This window comes from Phoca vitulina, unplaced genomic scaffold (genome assembly GCF_004348235.1).
Source record: "Phoca vitulina isolate PV1807 unplaced genomic scaffold, GSC_HSeal_1.0 scaffold11, whole genome shotgun sequence".
NCBI classification, from domain to species: Eukaryota; Metazoa; Chordata; class Mammalia; order Carnivora; family Phocidae; genus Phoca; species Phoca vitulina.
Window position 1 is genome coordinate 12,494,618 of NW_022589714.1, and position 25,499 is coordinate 12,520,116.

Below are 25,499 nucleotides of genomic sequence, written 5' to 3' on the forward strand. Positions count from 1 at the left end.
TATATCCCATATAATTATTAAGAAAAAGGCCATTTCATTATTAATCACATTAAGGTGTGTATAACTCAAAGCTGGAACTTCATTAAACATGTCCCTTAATATATTTTGGAGAAAGGAGGCTTCAGAAGTATCCTGAAACAAAGAAATAGCACCTACCTTGTCATGTTCTATAGATTAAAATCGTATTGCGGAGACACTGCTTTTGTATATAAAATGTCTAAATGACAATGCTAAATAATGCCACATGAAAGTAGGAAATGTCACCTGTGTCCTTTAAGATAAAGACTTAACATAGGTATTTCTCAAATTGATATTTTAGTAATATACTTTAAAAGTTAATCAATGACAATAAAATAGTTAACAGATTATAGAGTTCAAAAGAAATTTCTATTATAAATCTGGATATGCATAACTAGTTCTTAATAATAGTTTTCTAAGTCAACTTGTCAACTCAGTTCTAAAACCACATCAGTTTATTACCATAGGAAATCATAGTTATTTATCATTGTTGTTTCTCAATCATGTAACTGGCTAAGACTCACACTCTCTGTAATTCTAATACTCACACCCTCTGTATTTTTCCAGTGCCATTTTTTTGCAGATTGTTTACATTTTTGTTTGTACCTTATCTAAGCTCTAAAAAAATTCTGTTGGGTATTTCACTGATGTTCTTGTTGTTTCCCTCCTTTCTTAATATGTAAGTCTTTATGAGATAAAGAAAAAAATTCACAGTGAAACAAAAGGTACTTTAGAGAGTGAGAATAAAATTATGAGGGTGGTCACAGGGTTAGGTTTGTAGACTCTAGAATCTAACACTGCCTGAGTCAAATATTAGCTCCACTGCTTATTAACTTGTACTAGCAAGTTACTTAACTTTTTAGGTCTGAGCTTCCACATCTGCAAAATAATGATTGTGACGGCACCCACTTCAGTTGCTGTGCATATGAAGTTAGATAGTAAAAATGGTTACCATAGTGCCAGGCACCCAGTAAATGCTCAGTAAGTGTTACATGTTAATATAACGTAGGTTGATAATAGAAAAGCTTAAAGGTTACAGAAGTTTAATTCATTGAACCCTGAAAAGTTAAATACTAGAAATAAAATCTTTTTCTAGAGTTAATACAATCCTATTAGAGAACAGTGCTCAGAAGAGAAGTTCATCATAAAGACCTTTTCCATAACCTAGATAGGAATTGTTACAGTCTCCCCAGTATGACTGAAGTTCATAAGAGAACAAAGACTAAGTATATAACTGTTAAGGTAATTTAAATTTTGTGAGCATTTTTATAAAAATGGCTTCTATTCTTCCTTACATTTTAATTGACACTTGCCCTTTTGTAAATACAGTGGAACTTTTGAAAGAGGCTGGCATGGAAGCCAGGGCTTACATAGGAGAGTCTACCGTAGTAAAAACATGGTTGAAAACAACACACATGCCATCTTTTTCTACTCTAGCACATCTTCCTGTATTGCAGGGACTGGAACCTAGAAACAATTTTCCCCAGATTCCTGTGCAGTTTGGATTTTGGATATTATTTGAGTTCTGCTAATCAGAACTGAGACCTTGATTTAGAAGTGCATTATGGAAGAAGAGAAGCAGGGCACACGACATGCATCCTGTTGGTGCAGACTGTGGCAGAGTTCCTTTATCCTGTAGCTGGTTTAGAGGTTCCCTACTTTTGCAAGTTCTTAATGCTGACAGAAGCAGTAGGATGCTACCTTGATGGCCCAGTGGTTTAGGAAGTCATTCCTATAAACTCAGCCTCCTCAAATACCTATAAACTCGCCCAAACCAAATGTGTTTTGATCTACATCTACATATTCCCCTGGAGGACTCACAGAGCCCAGTGCTGACATTTCAGTCTTGAAATATGCAGAGGTGGAAATTCCTACCACATGCCCAACACATTTGCCTATTTGACCTGTGTAGAAGACAGAAAGCTCTTGGAGAATGGCAGTGAATAAGCACAAACTTCATCAGGGGTGTTTCTAATTCACAATGATACTATTCCAGTTGTAGTTTCTTTCCTGGCTTCTGATATTTGTTAGGTCTTAATCTGGGAAATTTTTTTTTTTTATTATCCCAATAAGGATAAAAAGCAGTTTGCATTCACCTAGGAGTCATCATTATACTTTTTCTGTCCTATTTAAGACCGTGTCAATTTGCTGGTTCTGTGTCATTATTTAGTTCATAGGACTCGGATCATCAAAACATTCCACAGGACATCATGCTGGTGTACTATATCAATATCACGCTTATATGGCAGTGGTTTTAAAGGTCCTGGTAAAGTACATACATTGGAAGAAAGTAAACCCCAGGATTCAGGTACCTGATACACTTGGGACATTTCTGGGTCCGACGCATGTTGGAATACCCCTTGCAAAGTGAAACACAAGTTGCTTTAGTATGTATTTCCTATCAGTAATAAAAATATATAATACTTGGTGGGCATTTGTGGATATCTGAGGCAACATATATTCATTTCAGTTTACCCCTTGGATGCACATGTTGAGTAAATCATGTCTATAAACTTTGAGAAGAGCCCAGAGTAGTATAAAGAGCTCTAGCAGGTCTAAGTTGAGGAAGAAGCAACTCTGCCACGTGGACCTTATGACCTAAGTTGAGGAAGAAGCAACTCTGCCACGTGGACCTTATGGACCATATCCAATATTCTTGGAGCTAATCAGTAACTGTATGAAGCCTGTGGTTGAGTCTAATAAGAAAATCACAAAGGACAACCCTTGGTTTGGGGAGAAAGTCAAACCCTTGTTTTGACAAATACATATATATATGTATACATATACATGTGTATAAATATATATACACATATAAATATATAGTTATATATACATATAAATATTTATATTATATAGTTAGTATTTCTATATGTATATATAAATACAACAATGTATATTTAATAAATATATTTATTTGTGTATATATAACTATATAAATATATTTTATATAACATGTATAATATATATTAAATATACAAATATATAATATAGTCATATATATATACACACACACACACACACACACACACATATAAACACATAAACACACACACATATATAAAAAACACTATTTGGCCCTACTAGAGATTAAATGACTGTCTCATCATGGGACACCAAGTGATTAAGTGCCCAAAGCTGCTCATTTGAACAGTATTACCTAAAGTCAGGTATACACAGCAATACTCTGTCATCAAGGAGCTGTAATATATATAAATTTGTGATCAAGCAGGAAATAAAAGAAGAAGCACTGCTTGAGCAGTTAGTTCCAACTAGAATACCACTCTTTTTAAGGTTGAATTATAGGAAAATTATGTTCTAAGCCAATGACCAATATATGATGCTCTTTCTCTGATAGCCAGAATGTTTGAATTCAGAAACCAAGGTATGAAAGAGACTGGGAACTCTCAATATTACATCTAATGATTCACTGGTAAAGTATTCTTCACACCCTGTGACACTGGATTCTGGTTTAGATGTCTAAATAAACAAGTAAAAATGGTTCCTACCAAAGGACCCAACAATTATTTCATGAACCGGAAATTGAGATTTCTATATGGAGTTCTTTCACCACTCTGCCAGTGCAAAAAGGGGGTTCCTGTGTTGACTGGAGCAATTGATCTCTGATTGAGGAAAACAGGAATTTAAAACACAATGGCAGCAGAGAAGATTGTGTTTGGAAGCCAGGGGTTGCCTGGTATTACTGTCCAACTAGTAATAACTAAATAGAATACTATAGCAAACTCATGAGATAAGACCACCCAAAGGCCAGATCCTTTAGGGATGAAACCGTGGGTTAATACAACTAATTGACAAAGGGAGGATGTAACTGGCAGTGGAGGAAGAAAGTCAATACAAATTGGACTTATAACCACTTATAACTGAAGGCCATGAAGGGTTATTTTTTCTGTGTGTGTGTGTATATGTGTGTGTATGGGTAGGTTATTTTGGCAGTGGCTCACTTTATAATTTAGTCTATGAATTACAACATATCAAACTAGAATTGTGATGGAATTAGCATAGGCATGATTATCACATCATCATATAAAGTCGTATCACATCACAAGAAATGATTGAGGGCGCCTGGGTGGCTCAGTTGGTTAAGCAACTGCCTTCGGCTCAGGTCATGATCCTGGAGTCCCTGGATCGAGTCCCGCATCGGGCTCCCTGCTCAGCAGAGAGTCTGCTTCTCCCTCTGACCCTCCCCCCTCTCATGTGCTTGCTCTCTCTCATTCTCTCTCTCTCAAATAAATAAATAAAATCTTAAAAAAAAAAAAAAAAAAGAAATGATTGAGACTTTGAATCCTTCCTTTTGAGAAGAGCTCTATAGATTTTTGTTTCTACAGAGCATTGGTATATTATGTCTTCAAAGTACACTGTTTTTGCTATTGATATTTTGGGAAGGTTTGAAAAAGGGAAAATATAATGTTGAATAATGAGAGGGGTAGTCTATAGCAGATAGATTGGAGTATCCTTTCAAGTATTCTTCAAGCAAGAAGCTGTACTAAAAAGGCTAAAACTATGTTTCTAAAACTTTCTTTCAGAGAAGGTTCTGGATATAATTTAAATTTTCCTAATCAGTCAATCTTATGTAAGACATAGAATTATTTGGGGTAAAGGGCAGATTGCAGGGCATCCTTTGTGAATAAGATACAGTTTGTAGCAGATGCAGCAGGATTCTTGAACAGTTATGGTGAAAGAGTCTTCCTGATTCAGGAGATGCCTGATGATGACAGAAATGCTATAGTTCTGGGCTGACAGCTTTGGAAAGTTCCATTTCTGTGCTTCCTCAATTATGGCAGAAGCAGCAGCAACCATGATTCTGTAGTATGGGTTGTAAAAAAGAGATTTTAAAACAGATATTAGAACTATGCCTAATTCTCGTACTGACTGAAAAGATACAAATTATCAGTACAGAGAGAGAAACTATTGAAAAGAACCAAAAAGGGATTCAAGAGTATATGAAATAAAAAATTCAAGGCAGATGAGCTTAGGAGCAGAATGAAGATAAATACTTGAGTATGTAACTTAACAGAATTTATGCAATCCAAGGAATGAACAGAATCTCAGGGACATATGTGACAATATTAAAAAAAGGTCTATCATAAGCATAGTAGGAATCCAGAAGAAAAAATGGGACAGAATAGGCAGAAAATATTTGAAGAAATAATAGCTGAAAACTTCCTGAATTTGGTGAAAGACATAAATGTACACATTCCAGAATCTCACTGAACTCTCACTGAATCTCACTCCCTCTGGACACTCACTCCAAATAGTAAGTATGAAAAAAAATGCCTAGGCATATCAGAGCCAAACTCCTGAAAATATAAGATAAAGAGAAAAACTTAAGAGTAGCCAGAGAAAAATGATACCTTACATTTAGGAAACATAATTCAAATAACTGTGGATTTCTCATCAGAAATTATGATAGGTAGAAGAGACTGGATTAATATCTTTACAGTGCTGAAAGAAAAAGAAATGTCACTCAGCAATTTATATCTAGTAAAAATCATTCAAGAAGAAAGCTAAAATATTTTCAGATAAAAAGTAAAATTAACAAAATGTAACCAGTCAAGCCATAGTATAAGAAATGTTGAAATAATTTTTTTTCATGCTTAGTGTAAATGATACTAGTGGGAAATTTGAATATTAGGAAGAAATGAAGGGCATCAAAAATAGTTAATTATCTGGATAAATTATATTTTCCCTTTAATTTCTTCAAAACACATATGACAGCTTAAAGTAAAAAATACATATAATATTGTCTTGTACATGGATGTGATACATATGACAATGAGAGTATAAGAAATAGAGGCATAAGCCAGTTATCAGTTTATTACCTCTCAGCTGTCAGTTCACCTGTCAAAATATGATCTGCCATAATACACAGCATTCTTTTAAACATCTCTCCTTTACATGAGCAACGTATTAGGTTTCTCAGTAGAGGATGTGGAAGGGGCATTGTAGGAGAAAGAGGTTTTCCTCTGTTTCTGGATGTTGCATAGTGGGTGAATGGTATGGGCATGAGGACATCTGGCGGAGTTCAGCCCCCACCTGCCCATCCAGAACTTTAGGTCTCTTGAAGACCTTTCAAGCTTAGCCTGGCCTGGCAATAACCCTCCCCTGATCCTCTCTACATAGAAACTGGCAACCTGAAGTCTTCCTGCCTACATTAGCAACTAGACTCCTACAGGGATCAAGGTGGCTCACCTGCAGCCCAAAATGTTCCCACCAAGATGCCACTTTCCTTAAGGCTTTCCTGTGACCTGGAGGGTCAATCTCTCTGCAGCCCTCACTCCCTCTGGACACTCACTCCACATAAACCCTGCTACATAAAAATACAATATACTGACATTTGTGGGATGTAGCTGAAGAAGGACTTGGAGGCAAATTTATAGCTCTTAATACTTATGAAGGATAAGAAGAAAAGTCTAAAATCAAAGTAATTCATCATTTACCATGTCTTCATTCATCTGGAAAGCAAAGGTTAAGCTTCCCTTTGAAAGTCTCAGAGATTGCATGCTCTCCCCTGATCAACCAGCAATGACTTTTGCAACTTGATCATTTTTAAATAACATCTTTATTGATTATATATCTCTTGCTCCCACATGCTCTATTTATCTAGCTATCTATATAGAGAGAGATACATATTATATAGTTAACAGAGTTGTATAGTCAACACAATACTACCATCTAATTCTGGAACCCCAAAAAGAAATTCCATTAGTGATAGCTCTCCATTGCCCGCTCCCTCAGTCCCTAGAAACCACTAATCTACATTCACTCTCTATGGATTTGCCTATATGGATATTTCATATAATAGAATGATATTACACTATATGTGGTGTTTGTGTCTGACTTCTTTCATTTAGAATAATTATTTCTTCAAAGTTCATATATTTTGTAACATGTATCAGCGCTCCATTCCTTCTAAAGTCTAAATAATAAATTGTATGGATATACAACTTTTGTTTATCCACTCACTAATTGATGGACATTTGAGTTGTTTCCACTTATTGGCTATTAGGAATAATGCTGCTATGTACAAGTTTTTAGGTAGATATAGATTTCTCATTCCTTGGATATATATCTTGGGAGTGGCATTACTCAATAACATTATAACGCTGTGTTTAACTTTCTGAGGAACTGACAGTTTTTTAAAGTGACTGTACCATTTGATATTCCCACTAGCAATGTACAGTGATTGCAATTTTCCCATATTTTCATTTCATCCTCATCAACACTTGCTATTTCTATCTTTTTATTTTAGCCATCCTACTGTAGGGTGTGAAGTGGATTCTCATTGTGGTTTTGATTTGTACTTCCCTAATTACTAATGATTTTGAGTTATCTTTTCATGAGTTCATTGGCTATTTGGATATCTTCTTTGCAGAAATATCTATTCAAATTCTTTAGTTATTTTTAGCAGGCTTATTTATTTTCTTATTGTTGAGTTTTAAGAGTTTTTTAATATAGTCTAGATACAGGTCCCATATCAGATATATAATTTGCAAATATCTTCTTCCATTCTGTGGAATGTTTGTCTGTTTGTTCTCTTGATGGCATCATTAATAGCACAAAAGTTTGTCTATTTTTTTTTCTCTTGGTGTCATATCTAAGAAACAAATGACTAACTCCACACATATTTACTCATCTGTTTCCTTCTCAGAGTTTACAGTTTTATCTCTTTAGGTCTATGATCCATTTTGAGTTAATTTTGATAGATGGTCCATTTGTATGTGGATGTCTGGCTGTTCACCATTTGTTGAAAAAAGGAATTTATTCCATTGAATTGTCTTGGCATCCTTTTTGAAATCAACTGACTATAAATGTAAAGGTTTACTGTTGGAGTCTCAGTTCTATTGTATTAATATATATGCTTATCCTTAGACCAGAATCACAGTGTCTTGATTGCTTATAGATTTGTAGTAAGTTTTGAAATCCTCCAACTTTTTTCTCCTTTTTCAAGATTGTTTTGGTTAGTCTGTGTTCCTTTCATTTCCATGTGAACTTTAGCATCAGCTTGTTAATTTCTGCAAAAAAAAGGAGGTTGGGATTTTGATAGGGATTATGTTGAATCTCTAGATCAATTTGAGAAATATTATCATCTTAATGATATTAAATCTTAGACTCCATAAACATGGAATATTTTTTCTCTTTATTTTCAACAATGTTTTGTAGTTTTCTGCAAAGACATCTTATACTACTTTTGATAATTATTCCAAAGACTTGTAATTTTGCATGCTATTATAAATTGAATTATCTTAATTTTATTTTAAGATCACTTTTTAACATTCCTGAGTACATATTCTCTTAAATATGTGTAAAACCCTGGATTGGAAAAATTGGAATTATCTACACCTTCCTCCTACAGTAAATAAGATAAGTCAATAAACCTAAGAGTCATGGATGAGAAGTAAAAACAGATTATATATGGCAGTCCCTTCAATTCCCTTTTTGCTTAAAAAAATTTACCACTAGCCATTAAAGACTGGAAATGAAATTTGTAACAGAAATATAATTATCAAAATGGTATTGCTGTATAGCATTTTCTTGAACATTTGGGATACATTTGGATTCTGTTATTATCTATATGTTCTCTAAGAATTCTATCTCATAACCTATCAGGAGGCTTCCAAAAGTTGATGCACTTTGCCTATCTATCTCTCTGCTGCTGGTATTACTACTATTACTACTACTTACTACTACTACTACTACTACTACTACTACTACTACTATCCTTACAACTATTACTACTACTATCCCTATCTCTGACAGGTGAGATAATCTAGTTATTAAAAGCTCAAACTCTGAAGTCAGACTGCCTGTTCAAACCTGCCTCTGTAAAGTACTGCCTATGTGACCACGGGTAAGTTACTATACTTCTCTGTAGCTTAGTTTTCTCACCAATAAAGGAGGATAAGAATAGCTACTATTTCATAGGCCTCAGCCTGTTTCGAAACATAAATGAATTAACACATGGAAATACTTATAATGGTGCTTGGTAAAATGAATGTTAGCTATTTTTAACTTTAAGAAAGGAAGATAACCATATAGAATTAGAAAGATGTCTCTCTCCTTTTTTTTACCCATCACATCTGCAGCTTTACAGAGAACTTATACCTCCCTACCCCACTGCTTCTCTCAAGGAGGAGAGACACAGGTATGACTGAGCTCTGGACTAACTAATGTGCCAGAGGAAAAACAGTATAGGTAAAGACATGCGGAATCTGCTCCTTTGGCTTTAGTTCCCAGAGAATTTAATCTCTTTGTGACTACAATGATAAGAGACTCTCAGTGGGTGCCTATCTCCTGACTAAGAATACTGCTCAGTTTAAAAAAGAAAAAAAAATGAAAATTAGGAAAAACAAGGCATTGACCAAGAATGCTTAGATCAAGCTTTGTGGTTGGCCAAAAATATGTACATTTGTCTGACATATGTACAGCCCAATTCTTTAGGGCAAAGTTCCAAGTAGGCCTTTATTATAGTAGGATTTTGCTCTAAAACTATGTATAAACCCATGGGCAAGATTCTGGAAATCTCAAAGGTGCCACTAAGTGGAAATCTACAAACTAGAGCTTGGAAGTTTCCAAAGGGAAGCCCTAGGCTTTATAAACACTGGGAGGAACTCCTATGAAGTATGTTTCGAAAGACAGTGTAATAGCAAACAAGTTCAGCCCACATAAGAACAGCAAGAAGTAACAGGCACCCGGACAAGTGAGTACAACAACAAAAAAAGGAGTATCTTGAGAAGAGGTTATGTTTGAAGAACCATGATCTATCTGTAGACAGCAGGATCTCAGTTTTGAGTAGATGGTAAGAAATTGGGAAGGCTGACAAATGCAGAAAAGCAAGCAGAAATAAATAAGACAGGAACTCCGTTTCCATGTCTGCAAGATAGGGAACAAGGCATAAAAAATGTTAATTGGGACTAGAATGTGAGGTCAGAAGTTCCAGAAGCACCACTAATCTACTAGTTTGAAACGAAATTATCCATGGCTCCCTGAATCATTGTTATGAAACAAGTGACAGCCCAGAGCCTGAGGAAGAGTTAAGCACACAGGTATGAGTCAGCTGATTGCTGGGAGAAGAGGTGTAAGTAAGGGGCAAAGTTAAACTATGTAATGACACTGAACTATATCAAGATGTATTTATCATGGAGCTTCAAAATAAAGCAAGACTTAAAAAAAAATCAAAAGGCAAACAAATATTTGCTTAGGTTTACAGCAAAAAGGACATTTTTCATTATTATTTCTCATAGTGAAAAAATGGTATAGAGTTAACACATGACAAAAGAAAAACTTACTACCATTTTTCCCAATCAAAGAAATGATCTTTGGTCTGGAGATAATAAAAATAATATATATAAAAGATAAAGCAGAATTAAAGTTTCAAATATAATGAGTATGTGAGAATCTAGCTATTTGAACTGAACTCAAAATTTGAAGAATTTTATCCTAAAGTATACAAAGTACTTGTAGATGTAATTAATTATATAGTCAGTATAATTACTGAGAAGTCATACAAAAGGCACTTAAAGGAATAGAAGTGGGAAGTGCTATGTGAATTTTTAAAAATATGAAAGTAGATGTCTCAATCTACAGAATAATATATGTGGATTCTGAGACCATTTGAGGACATTGTTATGCAGAAAATTTTTGAGAACTAAGAAGAGCATACAGAGTCCATTAGGAAAGTGCATCAATTAAGAAATAATGTCAGGCCACACTAACTTTAATTCCTGTCCTCTTATGGTAGGGTTGCTATGTTTTATCAAAAGAAGTCCCAGACATAGAACACATTGATTTCAACAAGGCCTCTGAGCAAGCCCTTAGGATTTCTTTTAAATATAGTAGGGACCGCGTAAGTTTCAGGATGGGTGAATAAACTGCATCTAAAGAGTATGGATTGTAATTGCATGGACTCTTCTTTTTTTTTAATTTTTATTTATTTTTTTAATTTAATTTTATTATGTTATGTTAGTCACCATACAATATATCATTAGTTTTTGATGTAGTGATCCACGATTCATTGTTTTTGTATAGCACCCAGTGCTCCATGCCGTACGTGCCCTCCTTAATACCCATCACCGGGTTAACCCATCTCCCCACCCCCTCCCCTCTAAAACCCTCAGTTTGTTTCTTGGAGTCCATAGTCTCTCATGGTTCATCTCCCCCTCCGATTTCCACCCCCTTCATTTTTCCCTTCCTTCTCCTAAAGTCCTCCATGCTATTCTTTATGTTCCACAAATAAGTGAAACCATATGATAATTGACTTTCTCTGCTTGACTTATTTCACTTAGCATAATCTTCTTCAGTCCCATCCATGTTGATGTAAAAGCTGGGTATTCATCCTTTCTGATGGCTGAGTAGTATTCCATTGTATATATGGACCACATGCATAGGCTCTTCTAATAGCATGCCACAGTACTTGGCCCTATGGTTAGTTTTTAATGAATAATTTTAAAAAAGTCTTTCAAATCAAAATTTAAACTCTGAAATACTGGTAGAGACCACTAGTGCTGTGGTAGCAAAATAAAATTCAAATGAAGTCTCTGAGCTATAATAATTAGTTTCAAATAAGCAAAATGTAATAGCGATATAGGAAAAGCTATGTCTATTTAAGTTCCTATAACCTGTTAAAAAGCAGAATTATAATTATATATAGATATTTTAACTTTTTTATCTGCTAAGCACTTACTGGGATTGGTGTTAAAGACACTGTCCAGAAGTATCCAAAAGCCCCAAAAGGGACTAGTAGCATCTTAATAAAAGTCCTCATATTTCCTGGAAGATGATCACATGGGCTTGGGTGCGGCACAGGCAGTGATTTCCATTAGATGGTCATTTTCAAAAATTACTTGTTCAATGTGACTCAGAACCTGGAAAGCTTTGGAGCCCTACCCAACAAGCTTTGAAACAGCCATCTGCCTTATATACAAAGGGTATTGTGCTTATTTATGACCAACTTCTCAAAGGCAACAAATTAATAGAAATAAATTTCATTTCCTTAACATTAGGGATTGTGTGACATCTGAGTGGAAGTCAAAAGTAAATAATAAAAACATGGCATTTTATGTGCTCAAAAGGATGTGAGGGGCTGTAGAAACCATATGCCTTCTCATTTAATCAAAACGGTTTGTACTGTTGAGTCACTGACATTTGTTTAAAGATGTACATTCTTCTCTAATATTAGATAAATCAAATCACACTTCACAACAGGATAACAGAAAAGTGGTGAGTGCTCACAAGTTCACAAATGAATTCTGTGAAATAAGTGTTAAGAAAACAATTTCAGGGGTGCCTGGGTGGCTCAGCCGGTTCAGCATCTGCCTTCAGCTCAGGTTATGATCTCAGGGTCCTGGAATGGAGCCCCACAATCTAAGCAGGGAGCCTGCTTCTCCCTCTGCCTCTGCCTGTCCCCCGGCTTGTGTGCTCTCTCTCTCTTTCTCTGTCTGAAATAAATAATAAAATCTTAAAAAAAAAAAAAATTCAGATCAAATTTCAGATCAAAGGTATATCATCATCACTGAACAAGTGACAGAGATTGGTTATGTGGAAGGACTGACTATGGATATGCATTAGAAGACTGAGCCATTCCTTCTATTTCTATTCTATCTATTCATATAACTACTAATGAATGAAACCCAAGTAAAACCAACTAAAAACTACTGGAATAATCAGAATTATGCTAGTTTCTTCTGCCTAAAGATTTAGACAAAAGAGTTGGGACACTCCATCTGGTATCCCAACAACACTGATAATGACATCTCCCATTTTTAAAATTGAAGCAAGTGACACTCTGAAATGTTAAGTTCACATGGTGAGGGCCAGAGTCTAGGGTTAGATTCAGATTTTTTTTTTTTTTTTTACTTGAATGCCTATTATCTCTGCTGCCAGTGAGCAAAACTTACGGGAAAATGGGGCATCAGAGTAGCAGGAAACAGTATCAGTATAAATACACTATGATTTTTAAGCTTTTATTTTGCATTGTGTACAATGCTCATTGTTTATATACTGTATCATTTAATCCATAAAATCATCTTATGAGGAGGTGTAATCTCAAATAATAGGGACCCAGGTTTAGAGAAAGTAAGTAACTTGTTCAAAGTTAGATCAAATATACATAAGAATCAGAATCCCCTTGTGCTGTTATCATTGCATACCCAAAGCCATCATATCCCAATCGCTCATGAAGGCATAAAAATTTTGAAAGTCCCCAGGAACATTTATGGAAAATTTCCAACCACTTGCCAGATTCTGATAACAATGTTTATCAATTATCACAGTGAATTAAGGAAACACAATTGCTAGACTGTGTGTCATCAATTTCTGTTAACAGACCAGCACTGGAAGCAAGCTTAACAGTAGGGGAAAAGAGACTCAGATATACAGGAACAGATAGTATCAGCCCTAAACCTGGGTAGATGATGTACTAATTAGTGTGCCCTACTTATTAAAGCATCTAAAATTATATTTCACCCCCTTTATTTTCCTATTTTTCTATAATTAATATGCATTAATTGTTTAAATAAGAAAACCAAAGTACTTAGGACAAGGGAAAAACATTTTAGGGGATGTTACTTGTGGGAAGTTGGGGAAATAGGTATGAAAACATTTTTCCCATAAATGTTATAATTGTACCAAAAAACTTTTGAAATAGCCAAAATATTCAGCAATGTCAGCCATAGCTATTAATATAAATCTGGCTTATCAGAATGTGAATGATCACAGTAGGCAAGCAAGTAGCAGGCAGTAATGTCCAGAAAATTGACCTCTGGAACTAACCAAGGCTTTAAGCAAACTGGCATGAGTGAGGGGCCCTGCCACTCCCCTAGCTCTCCAGGATCAGAGCAGTGCCAATCTGTGCTGTAGGCAGAACCTGCTGTACAAAGATCTTAAAACTTCAGTAAGAGTGAAGGTTAACGACCCAGACTCAATTGAAAGTAAATCATAAAAAACAATTTTCAAAAGCTCTCACTCATATGAAGAAGTATACACTATAAAAGTAAGTATGTTACATAGTTTAGAGTAAAAGTTATTGCTGTAATTAATTACATAAAATGATGTTTTAAAAATAACTAGATGTAGGGGCGCCTGGGTGGCTTAGTCAGTTAAGCGGCTGCCTTCGGCTCAGGTCATAATCCTGGGGTCTTGGGATCGAGCCCCGGGGTCCGGCTCCCTGCTCGGCGGAGAGCCTGCTTCTCCCTCTCCCTCTGCCTGCCACTCTGCCTGCTTGTGTTCTCTATCTCTCTGTCAAATAAATAAATAAAATCTTAAAAAAAAATAACTAGATGTATTAAGTTTCTTATAAGGTAGGCAATTATTCATGAAAAACCATGATTCTAAATAGGATGCAACAAAATTACAGCTGTAAGAGCCAAACGTAAATGGTTATACATTCATTCATTCTTTATAGCAAATATTGACTGTGTAGTCCATGTGCCAGTGACTGAGCTAGTCCCCATTATCACTTAGATTCAATGAAGAATAAAATAAGATTACTTTTGCTTCAGTAGTTACTTCTGCTTATGGTTGGCAAGATACTTTAAAAAGCTATCAAAATGCAATCCAGCTTGATTCTGATGTGAAAGAATACTTTCCAAAAAGTTAAAAACGTGATTCTCATACAAATTTAGAGTGAATACATGTCAATGGTGTATTTACATTATTAATGATGGTAAAGAACATTTGGGAATTGAGTATTGGATTTAAAGAAAAAATACTGGAATAATACTGTTAGGTTAGATACAAACTGATTAATATCCTACAAGATAAACCCCTAACATAACATGTGTGTGTGTGTGTACAGAATTTTTGTGTATAGAAATCATTTACATATATACCAGATAGGAATTATGGCTTAATATGGAACTTCACAAAATCAGGGCTATGACAAAATACATCCCAGACATTTAAATAATCCTTGGGTTAGCCTGTTAGATAATGCCCTAGAGTGTCAGGATAAGCAACTAACATTTTGCCTTATTTATAGGATCTTGATAATGTATCTTAATACTAGATAAAGTAACATATATTAATGCATTGAATTCTTCAAAAAGAAAAGGATATCCTCAGAGGCCAAAAGAAAAAGGGGAATAAAAATAAGATAAAACCAGACAATTAACTTTCAGAAATGGATACGCCAAGGTCACCTTGTCGGCAAATAATATTAGCTGCACAGAACTCTCAGCTAAGGCCTGGACTCTTCCAAAGTGGGAAATAGTCTGATATTCCTTAGGTTAATCTTACAGAGCTAAAGTACTAATGAAAGATGGGCTGATAAACATCTGTGTGCCAGCAAAAGAAACCTCCAAATTAGTATTAATACCAATAGTAGAGACGAGCAATAATCACCTCTAAGAATGTGCAAAGCCAGCCAGGTCTCCGTTGGGTCTGCAGTTCAAATTTACACTACGAAGTACTCCAGGACCCCGCACTGAGAAAGTAAGCTAATTTTGTATCTGCAACTGGAAGATGCAAATACAAAACCACTTTTTTTCAGCTTTATTGAGATATAATTGGCATATGACATTAAGATGAACAATGTGATGATTTGATAACTTGTATATTGTAAAATGATTACCACAACACAACAAGGTTAGTTAACACATCATTGTTTCACATAATTTCTTTTTTTGTGGTGAGAACATTTAAGATCTACTCTCTTAGTATCTTTTAAGTATATAATAAAGCATGATTAACTGTAATCACTAAGCTGTTTATTAGAACCCCAGAATTTATTCATCTTATAAGTGAAAGTTTGTACCCTTTGACCAGTATCTCCCCATTTCCTACACCCCACAGCCCTTGGTAAAACACCATTCTACTATGAGTTCAGCTTTTTTAGACTCCACAAAGAAATAATATCAACAGTATTTGTCTTTCTCTGTCTGACTTATTTCACTTTATATAACACTCTCAAGGTCCAAACTTTCTCTCTCCTTCTTTCTCATGTTTGAATAATATTCCACTCTATGTATACACACCACATCGTCTTTATCCATCCACCTACAGATAGACACTTAGGATTGATTCCATATCTTGGCTACTGTGAGTATACAGCAATGAACATGGGAATGCAGCTACCTCTACAAGATTCTGATTTCCTTTGAATATATACCTAGAAGTGGAATTGCTGAATTTTACGATAGTTCCATTTTTAATTTTCTGAGGAACCTCCACACATTTCCCATTGTCGCTGCACCAATTTACATTCCCAGTGCATAAGAGTTTCTTTTTCTCCACATCTTCACCAACACTTGTTATCTCTTGTCTTTTTGATGACAGCTATTCTGACAGGTGTGAGGTGGTATCTCATTGTGGTTTTGATTTGCATTTCTGTGATTAGTGATGTTCAGCATTTTTCATGTACTTGTTGGCCATTTGTATATCTTCTTTGGAGTTCCTTTGCCCATTTTTTAATTGGACTGTATTTTTGATAGAGCTGTATGAGTTCTTTATTTTTTCCCATTCCGTAGGCTGCCTTTCCATTTTGTTAATAGTTTCTTTTGCTGTGCAGCTTTTTTGTGTGGTGAAGTCCCATTTGTTGAATTTTGCTTTTGTTGCTTGTGCTTTTGTTTTTGTTTGTATGCTTTGCTGGTGCTCAGTCCCAGTTCCATCTCTACCTTTCTTTTTTTCATCAAAGTGTAGCTGATATGCAGTATTATATTAGTTTTAATTATCATATTAGTTATATTATACTATTAGTTTATATTATATAACTATACTATATATAATCACTTATAGAACATAGTGATTTAATATTTATATATATTGTGAAATGACCACCATAAGTCTAGTTACCATTTGTCACCACACAAGTTTTTATAATATTATTGACTATATTCACTATACTGTACATTACATCCCTGTAACTTATTTATTTTATAAATGAAGATTACACCTCTTAATCACTTTCACCTATTTTATCCAGCCCCCAACCCTTATCCCTTCTGACAACTATCAGTTTGTTCTCTGTATCCATGAATCTTTTTGTTTGCTTTGTTTGTTCATTAGATTTGTTCATCTGATTTGCTTTTTAGAATCCATATTTAAGTAAAATCATATAGTATTTGTATTTCTGTCTGACTTATTTCACATAGCATAATGCCCTCTACATCTATCCATGTAGTTGCAAAATGGCTTAAGTAAAATCATATAGTATTTGTATTTCTGTCTGACTTATTTCACATAGCATAATGCCCTCTACATCTATCCATGTAGTTGCAAAATGGCAAGATTTCATTCTTTTATGGCTAATATTCCATTATACACGTAGGTTGTTCTGTATCTTGGCTATTGTAAATAATGCTGTGATGAACATAGGGGTGCATGTATCTTTTCAAATTAGTGTTTTCATCTTCTTCAGATGAATACTCACAAATGGTACTGTTGAACAATACAGTAGTTCTATTTTTAATTTTTTAGGAACCTCCACATACTGTTTTCCATACTGGCTGCACCAACTTAACATTCCCACCAACAGTGCATAAAGGCTGCCTTTTCTCCACATGCTTGCCAACATTTGTTATTTCTTCTTTTTGATGATAGCCATTCTGATAGGTGTAGTGATATCTCACTGTGGTTTTGATTTGAGTTTCCCTAATGATTAGTGATTTGATCATCTTTCCACGTGCCTGTTGACCATCTGTATTTCTTTCTTGGAAAAATGTCTATTCAGGTCCTCTACCAATTTTATAGCACATTTTTTTTGATACTCAGTTGTAGGAGTTCTTTGTATACTTTGCATATCAACCCCTTACTGAATGTATCATTTGCAAATATCTTCTCCTATTCATTAGGTTACCTTTTTGTTTTGTTTTCTTGATAGTTTCCTTTGATGTGCAAAAGCTTTTTAGTTTGATGTAGTCCCATTTTAAAATTTTTGCTTTTGTTGTCCTTGCCTGAAGAGACAGATCCAAAACAGTATTGCTAAGATTGATGTCAAAAAACTTACTGCCTGTGTTTTCTTCTAGGAGTTTTATGGTTTTAGGTCTTATATTTAAGTCCTTAAGACAATTTGAGTTTATTTTTGTTTGGGGTGTAAGAAAGTGATCCAGTTCCTTCTTTTGCATATAGCTGTCCAGTTTTCCCAGCACCATTAATTGAAGAGACTGCATTTTCTCCAATGTATATTCTTGCCTTCTTTGTCATAGATTTATTGACTATATAAGCATGGGTGTATTTCTGGGCTCTCCCTTCTGCTCCATTGTTCTATGTGTTGGTTTTTGTACGAGTATCATACTGTACTGAATATTATGGTTTTGTAGTACCGTATGAAATCTGGGAGTGTGATACCTTCAGCTTTGTTCTTTCTCAAGATTGCTTTGGCTATTCAGGGTCTTTTATGGTTCCACACATATTTTAAGATTATTTCTTCTATCTGTAAAAAAATGTCACTGGTATTTTGATAGGGATTTCCGAGGCTCTTCAGATTGCTTTCAGTAGTATGGATATTTTAACAATATTAATTCTTCCGATCCATGAGCACAGTATATCTTTCCATTTATTTGTGTGTCTTCAGTTCCCTTCAATAATATCATAGTTTTCAGAATACAGGTCTTTCACCTCCTTAGTTTAAATATTTCTCGGTATTTAATTCTTTTTGGTGAAATTGTAAACAGGGTTATATTCTTAACTTCTCTTTCTGGTTGGTTGTTATTAGTGTACAGAAACAAAACAGGTTTCTGTATATTAATGTTTTATCCTGCAACTGTACTGAATTCATTTATTAGTTCTAATATGTTTTGATGGAGTCTTTAGGGTTTTCTACGAATAGGAACGTGTCATCAGCAAAGACTGACAGTTTTAGTTCTTCCTTTCCAATTTCAATGTTTTATATTACTTTTTCTTGCCTACTTTGCTGTGACTACAAATGCCAACGCTATGTTGAATAAAAATGGAGAGAATGGGCATCCTTGTCTTGTTCCTGATGTTAGAAAAAAAAAAAATTCTTCCATTTTTCACTGTTAAGTATGATGTTAGCTGTGGAATTGTCAAGATATGCCCTTTATTATGATGAGGTATGTTCTGCTATTTTTATCATAATTGGATGTTAAATTTTGTCAGTTTTTCTACATCTACTGAAATGATATGATTTTAAACCTTTGTTTTGTTAATGTGCTGTATCACTTTGAATGATTTGCAAATGTTAAGCTATCCTTGCATCTCTGAAATAAATTTCATAATATCATGGAGTATTATCCTTTCGATGTATTGTTAAATGCAGTTTGCTAATATTTTGTTGAAGAGTTTTGCATCTATGTTCATCAGGGATATTAGCCTGTAATTTTCTTTCTTTTTTTTTTTTTGTAGTGTCCTTGTCTGGTTTTGGTATGAAGGCAATGCTGGCCTCATAAAGGAGTGTAAAAGTGTTCCCTCCTCCTCAACTTTTTAAAATAATTTGAGAAAAATAGGTATTAATTATTCTTTAAACGTTTGGTAGAGTTCACCTGTGAAGCCATCTTGTCCTGGACTTCTTTTCTTTTCATGGGAGTTTTTTGAGTACTGATTCAGTATCTTTTTTTTTTTCTTGAAGTATAGTTGATATACTTATATGACTTAGTATAACTAATATTAGTTATATTAGTTTCAGGTACAACATTGTGATTTGACAGTTCTATACATTAACCTATGCTCACCATGATAAGTGTAGTTGCTATCACCACACAATTTTATTACACTATTGTCAAAAAATCAGTATTATTGTCTATAATCTCCATACTGTACTTTTCATTCTAGTGATTTATTTATTTGATAACTGGAATTTTGTACTCTTAATCCCCTTCATTTATTTTTCCCATCTCCCCCCCGCCAAATCCCTCCACTCTGGCAACAAGCAATTGTTCTCTGTATTTATAATTCTTTCTTGTTTTTGTTGGTTTGTTTGCTTATTCTTTTGTTTTAGACTCCACATATAAGTAAAGTCATATGGTATTTGTCTTTCTCTGTCTTATTTCACTTAGCATAATATCCTCTAAGTCCATCCATTTTGTCACAAATAGAAAGATCTCATTCTTTTTTATGGCTCAGTTATAAATATTGTGTATATATACCACATCTTGTTTATCCATTCATTTATCAATGGGCCTTTAGGTTGCTTCCATATGTTCGCTATTGTAACTAGTGCTGCAGTAAACACAGGTGTGCGCATGTTTTTTTTCTAATTTTTAATTTAAATTCCAGTTAGTTAACATACAGTGTAATATTAGTTTCTGGTGTACAATATAATGATTCAACATTTCCATACAACACCCAGTGCTCATCACAACAAATGCACTCCTTAATCCGCATCCCCTTTTAATCCATCCCCCCCCCCCCCCCCCCCCCCGCCCGGTAACCATCAGTTTGTTCTCTATAGTTAAGAGCATAGGGGGTAAAAAAAAGAGAGAGATACCACATGTTCTTTATCCATTCATCAGTAGATGGATACTTGGGCTGTTTCCATAATTTGGCTATGTAGAAAATGCTGCTATAAACACTGGGGTGCATGTATCCCTTTGAAATAGTATTTTTATATTAATTGGGGAAATATCGAGTAGTGCAATTGCTAGGTTGTAGGGTAGTTTTAATTTTACCTTTTTGAGGAACCTCCATACTGTCTTCCACAGTGGCTGTATCAGTTTGCATTCACACCAACAGTGCACAAGGGTTCCCCTTTCTCCACATCCTCACCAGCACCTATTGTTTCTTGTGTTGTTGTTTTTAGCCATTCTGACAGGTGTGAGGCAATATCTCATTATAGTTTTCATTTGTATTTCCCTGATGATCATTGATGTTGAGCATCTTTTCATGTGTCTGGTGGCCATCTGTATGTCTTCTTTGGAAAAATGTCTATTCATGTCTTCTGCCCATTTTTTAACTGGATTATTTGTTTTTTGGGTGTTGAGTTTTATAAGTTCTTTATATATTTTTGGATACTAACCCTTTATCAGATATGTCATTTACGAATTATCTTCTCCCATTCTGTAGGTTGCCTTTTAGTTTTGTGGATTGTTTCCTTTGTTCTGCAGAAGCTTTTTATTTTGATGGAGTCCTAACAGTTTATTTTTGCTGGTATTTCTCTTGCCTTGGGAGACATACCTAGAAAGAAGTTGCTACAGTCGATGTCAAAGAGGTTACTACCTGTATTCGCCTCTAGGATTTTGAGGGTTTCCTGTCTCACTTTCAGCTCTTTAATCCACTTTGAATTTATTTTTGTGTATAGTGTAAAAAAAGTGATCCAGTTTCATTCCTTTGCATATGCTGTCAAGTTTTCCCAACACCATCTGTTGAAGAGACTGTCTTTTTTCCCATTGGATATTCTTTCCTACTTTGTTGAAGATTAATTGATCATACAGTTGTGGGTTCGTTTCTGGGTTTTCTATTCCGTTCCATTGATCTATAAATCTATTTTTGCGCCAGTACCATCTGGTTTTGATCACTACAGCTTTGTAATATAACTTGAAGTCCAGAATTATGATGCCTCCAGCTTTGCTTTGCTTTTTCAAAGCTGCTTTGGCTATTGGGGGTCTTTCATGGTTCCATACAAATTTTGGGATTGTTTGTTCTAGCTCTGTGAAAAATACTGATGGTATTTTGATAGGGACTGCATTAAATGTGTAGACTGCTTTGGGGAGATAGACATTTTAACAATATTTGTTCTTCTAATCCATGAGCATGGAATCTTCTTTCATCTCTTTGTGTCATCTTCAATTTCTTTTATCAGTATTTTATAGTTTTCGGAGTACAGGTCTTTTACCTCTTTGGTTAGGTTTAATCCTTGGTATCTTATTGTTTTTGGTGCACTTATAAATAGGACTGATTCCTTAATTTCTCTTTCTGCTGCTTCATTATTGGTAAATAGAAATGCAACAGATTTCTGTAGGCTGATTTTGTATCCTGTAACTTTACTGCATTTGTTTATCAGTTCTAGCAGGGGGTTTTTTTGGTGGAGTAGTTAAGGTTTTCTATACAGGGTATCATGTCACCTGCAAATAGTGAAAGTTTGACTTCTTCCTTGCTGATTTGGATGCCTATTTCTTTATGTTGTCTGATTGCTATGGCTAGGACTTCCAGTACTATGTTAACAGTGGTGAGAGTGGACATCCCTATCTTGTTCCTAACCATAGAGGAAAGGCTCTGAGTTTTTCCCCACTGAGGATGATAATACCTGTGGGGTTTTGTATATGGCCTTTATGATGTTGAGGTATGTTCTCTCTAAACCTACTTTGTTGAGGGTTTTTATCATGAATGGATGTTGTACTTTGTCAAATGATTTTTCTGCATCTATTGAAATGATCATATGTTTTTATCCTTTCTTTTATTAATGTGGTTTAACACATTGATTGATTTGTGAACACTTTTTAATGATTACTTATTTATTTGAGAGAGAGAGAGAGTACATGAGCAGGGGGGAGGGGCAGAGGGAGAAGGAGAAGCAGACCCCCCCCACTGAGCACGGAGCCCACAGTGGAATTTCATCCCAGGACCCTGGCATGCTTAACAGACTGAGCCACCCAGGTGCCCAATTTGTGAATCCTAAACCACCCTTGCAACTCAGGAATAAATACCACTTGACCATGGTGAAAGATTTTTTTTAATGTATTGTTTCATTTGGTTTGCTAGTATCTTATTGAAAATGTTTGCATCCATGTTCAGCAGGGATATTGGCCTGTAGTTCTCTTTTTTAGTGGAGTCTTTATCTGGTTTTGGTATCACGGTAATGCTGGCCCCATAGAGTGAATCTGGAAGTTTTCCTTCCTCTTCTATTTTTTGGAATAGTTTCAGAATAGGTATCAAGTCTTCCGTAAATGTTTGGTAGAATTTGCCTCTGAAGCTATCTGGCCCTGCGCTTTGTTTGTTGGGAGTTGTTTTTTTTTGGCGGGGGGGGGGGGGGGAGTTTTTTGATTACTGATTCAGTTTCTTTGCTAGTTATTGGTCTGTTCAAGTTTTCTATTTTTTCCTGTTTCAGTTTTGGTAGTTTATATGTTTGTACGAATTTAACCATTTCGTCAAGGTTGTCAAATTTGTTGGCATATAGTTTTTCATAATATTCTCTTATAATTTTTTGTATTTCTGTGGTGCTCATTGTTATTTCTCCTCTCTCCTTTGTAATTTTATTTATTTTGGTCCTTTTTCTTTTTGAAAGTCTGGCTAGAGGTTTATCAATTTTATTAATTTTTACAAAGAACCAGCTCCTGGTTTCATTGATCTATTCTAATGTTTTATTTAGTTTCTGTATCATTTATTTCTCTTCTAATCTTGATTATTTCCTTCCTTTTGCTGTCTTTAGGCTTTGTTTGTTGTTCTTTTTCTAGCTCCTTTAGTTGTAGGGTTGGGTTATTTGAGATTTTTCTTGCTTCTTGACGTAGGCCTGTATTGCTAAGTAATTCCCTCTTAGGATTGCTTTTGCTGTATCCCAAGCATTTTGGACTATTGTCTTTTCATTTTCTTTTCTCTCCATGTAATTTTTTATTTTGTCTTTGATTTCTCAGTTGACCTATTCATTGTTTAATAGCATGTTGTTTAACTTCCATGTATTTGTGCTCTTTCCAGATTTTTTTCTTGTGGTTGATTTCTAGTTTCATGGCATGTGATCAGAAAAGGTACATGGTATGACTTCAATCTTTTTGAATTTGTTGAAACTTGTTTTGTTGCCTAAAATGTGATCTATTCTGGAGAATGTTCATGTGTGCTCAAAAAGAACGTGTATTCTGCTGTTTTAGGATGGAATGTTCTGAATATATCTGTTAAATCCATTTGGCCCAGTGTGTCCCTCTTCTTACAGTCTTTGTTTTAAAGTCTATTTTGTCTGATATAAGTATTACTATCCTAGCTTTCTTTTCACATCCGTTTGCATGATAAATGTTTCTACATGCCTTCACTTTCAGTCTGCACATGTCTTTGGGTCTGAAATGAGTCTCTTGTGGGCAGCATAGGAATGGGTCTTTTTTCTTTTTATCCATTTCATCACCCTGTGTCTTTTGATTGGAGCATTTAGTCCATTTATATTCAAAGTAATTATTGATAGGTATGTACTTATTGCCATTTTGTTACTTTTGTTATGGTTGTTTTTATAGTTCTTCTCTGTTCCTTTCTTACCTTGCTCTCTTCTCTCATAGTTAGTTGGCTTTCTTTAGTGATTTACAATCTTGGATTCCTTTGTCTTTTTATCTATTACTGGTTTTTTTATTTGTGGTTACCATTAGGTTTGTATATAACATCTCTGCATATAGCAGTCTATATTAAGTTGATGGTTGCTTTCTTGGGTATTCAGAATGATATGACAGTTATCTGGTTGTGTTTAAGGGACGAGACAAGCCTAGGATCCTCCTACTAGGCCACTATCTTAGCTCCTTAAAAAATAAGTTGATGGTTGCTTAAGTTTAAACCTATTCTTTACTCTTCTCCTCCCCATGTTTTAGGTATATGGTATCATACTTTACATCCTTTTATTTTGTGAATCCCTTGGCTGATTTTTATAGATATACTTATTTTTACTGCTTTTGTGCTTCCTACCTTTCTTACTCTTATTTATGGTTTTTCCTTTCCACTCAAAGCATGCCCTTTAACATTTCTTATAGGGCTGGTTCATGAATTCCTTTAACTTTTGTTTGGGAAACTCTGTCTCTCCTATTCTGAATGATAGCTTTGCTGGGTAAAGTATTCTTGGCTACAGATTTTGGAACATTGTGTTTCATTTGTCTCAATTTTTTTTTTAAATTTCCTCTGATTTCTTTGACCTACTGGTTGTTTAATAATTTGTTTAGTCTCCATATATCTGTGTTTTTTCCAGTTTTCTTCCTATAATTGGTTTCTAGTTTCATACCATTGTGGTCACAAATGATGCTTAATATTATCTCCTTAAATTTACTGATACTTGTTTTGTGGCCTGATTTGTGGTCTGTCATATAGAATATTCCATGTGCCCTTGAGAAGAATTCTGGATAGTATGCTGTTTTTGCATAGAATGTACTGTATAAGGGCACCCGGGTGCCTCAGTCATTTGAGTGTCTGCCTTTGGCTCTGGTCATGATCCCAGGGTCCTGGGATGGAGCACTGCACTGGGCTCCCTGCTCAGTGGGGTGTCTGCTTCTCCCTTTCCCTCTGCCCCTACCCACCCCCGCACTCATGCTTGCTTTCTCTCTCTCAAGTAAAAATAAATAAAATCTTTAAAAAAAAAAAAAATGTACTGGGGCGCCTGGGTGGCTCAGTTGCTAAGCGTCTGCCTTCGGCTCAGGTCATGATCCCGGGGTCCTGGGATCGAGCCCCGCATCGGGCTCTCTGCTCCGCGGGAAGCCTGCTTCTCCCTCTCCCACTCCCCCTGCTTGTGTTCCCTCTCTCGCTGTGTCTCTCTCTGTCAAATAAATAAATAAAATCTTAAAAAAAAAAAAATGTACTGTATACATCTATTAAGTCCAACTGGTCTTATGGGTCATTTAAGGCCAATGTTTTCTTGTTGATTTTCTTCCCTAATGATCTATCCATTGATATAAGTCCTC

At 35.1% G+C, this 25,499-nt stretch overlaps 1 protein-coding gene across 1 annotated transcript in view; it reads right to left on the reverse strand.

Annotated features, from left to right (window-relative positions):
* The window catches only part of MEI4 (meiotic double-stranded break formation protein 4), a 187,967-nt gene that overhangs the window by 79,811 nt on the left and 82,657 nt on the right, over positions 1 to 25,499 (reverse strand). The gene's annotated exons all lie outside the window — the stretch shown is intronic.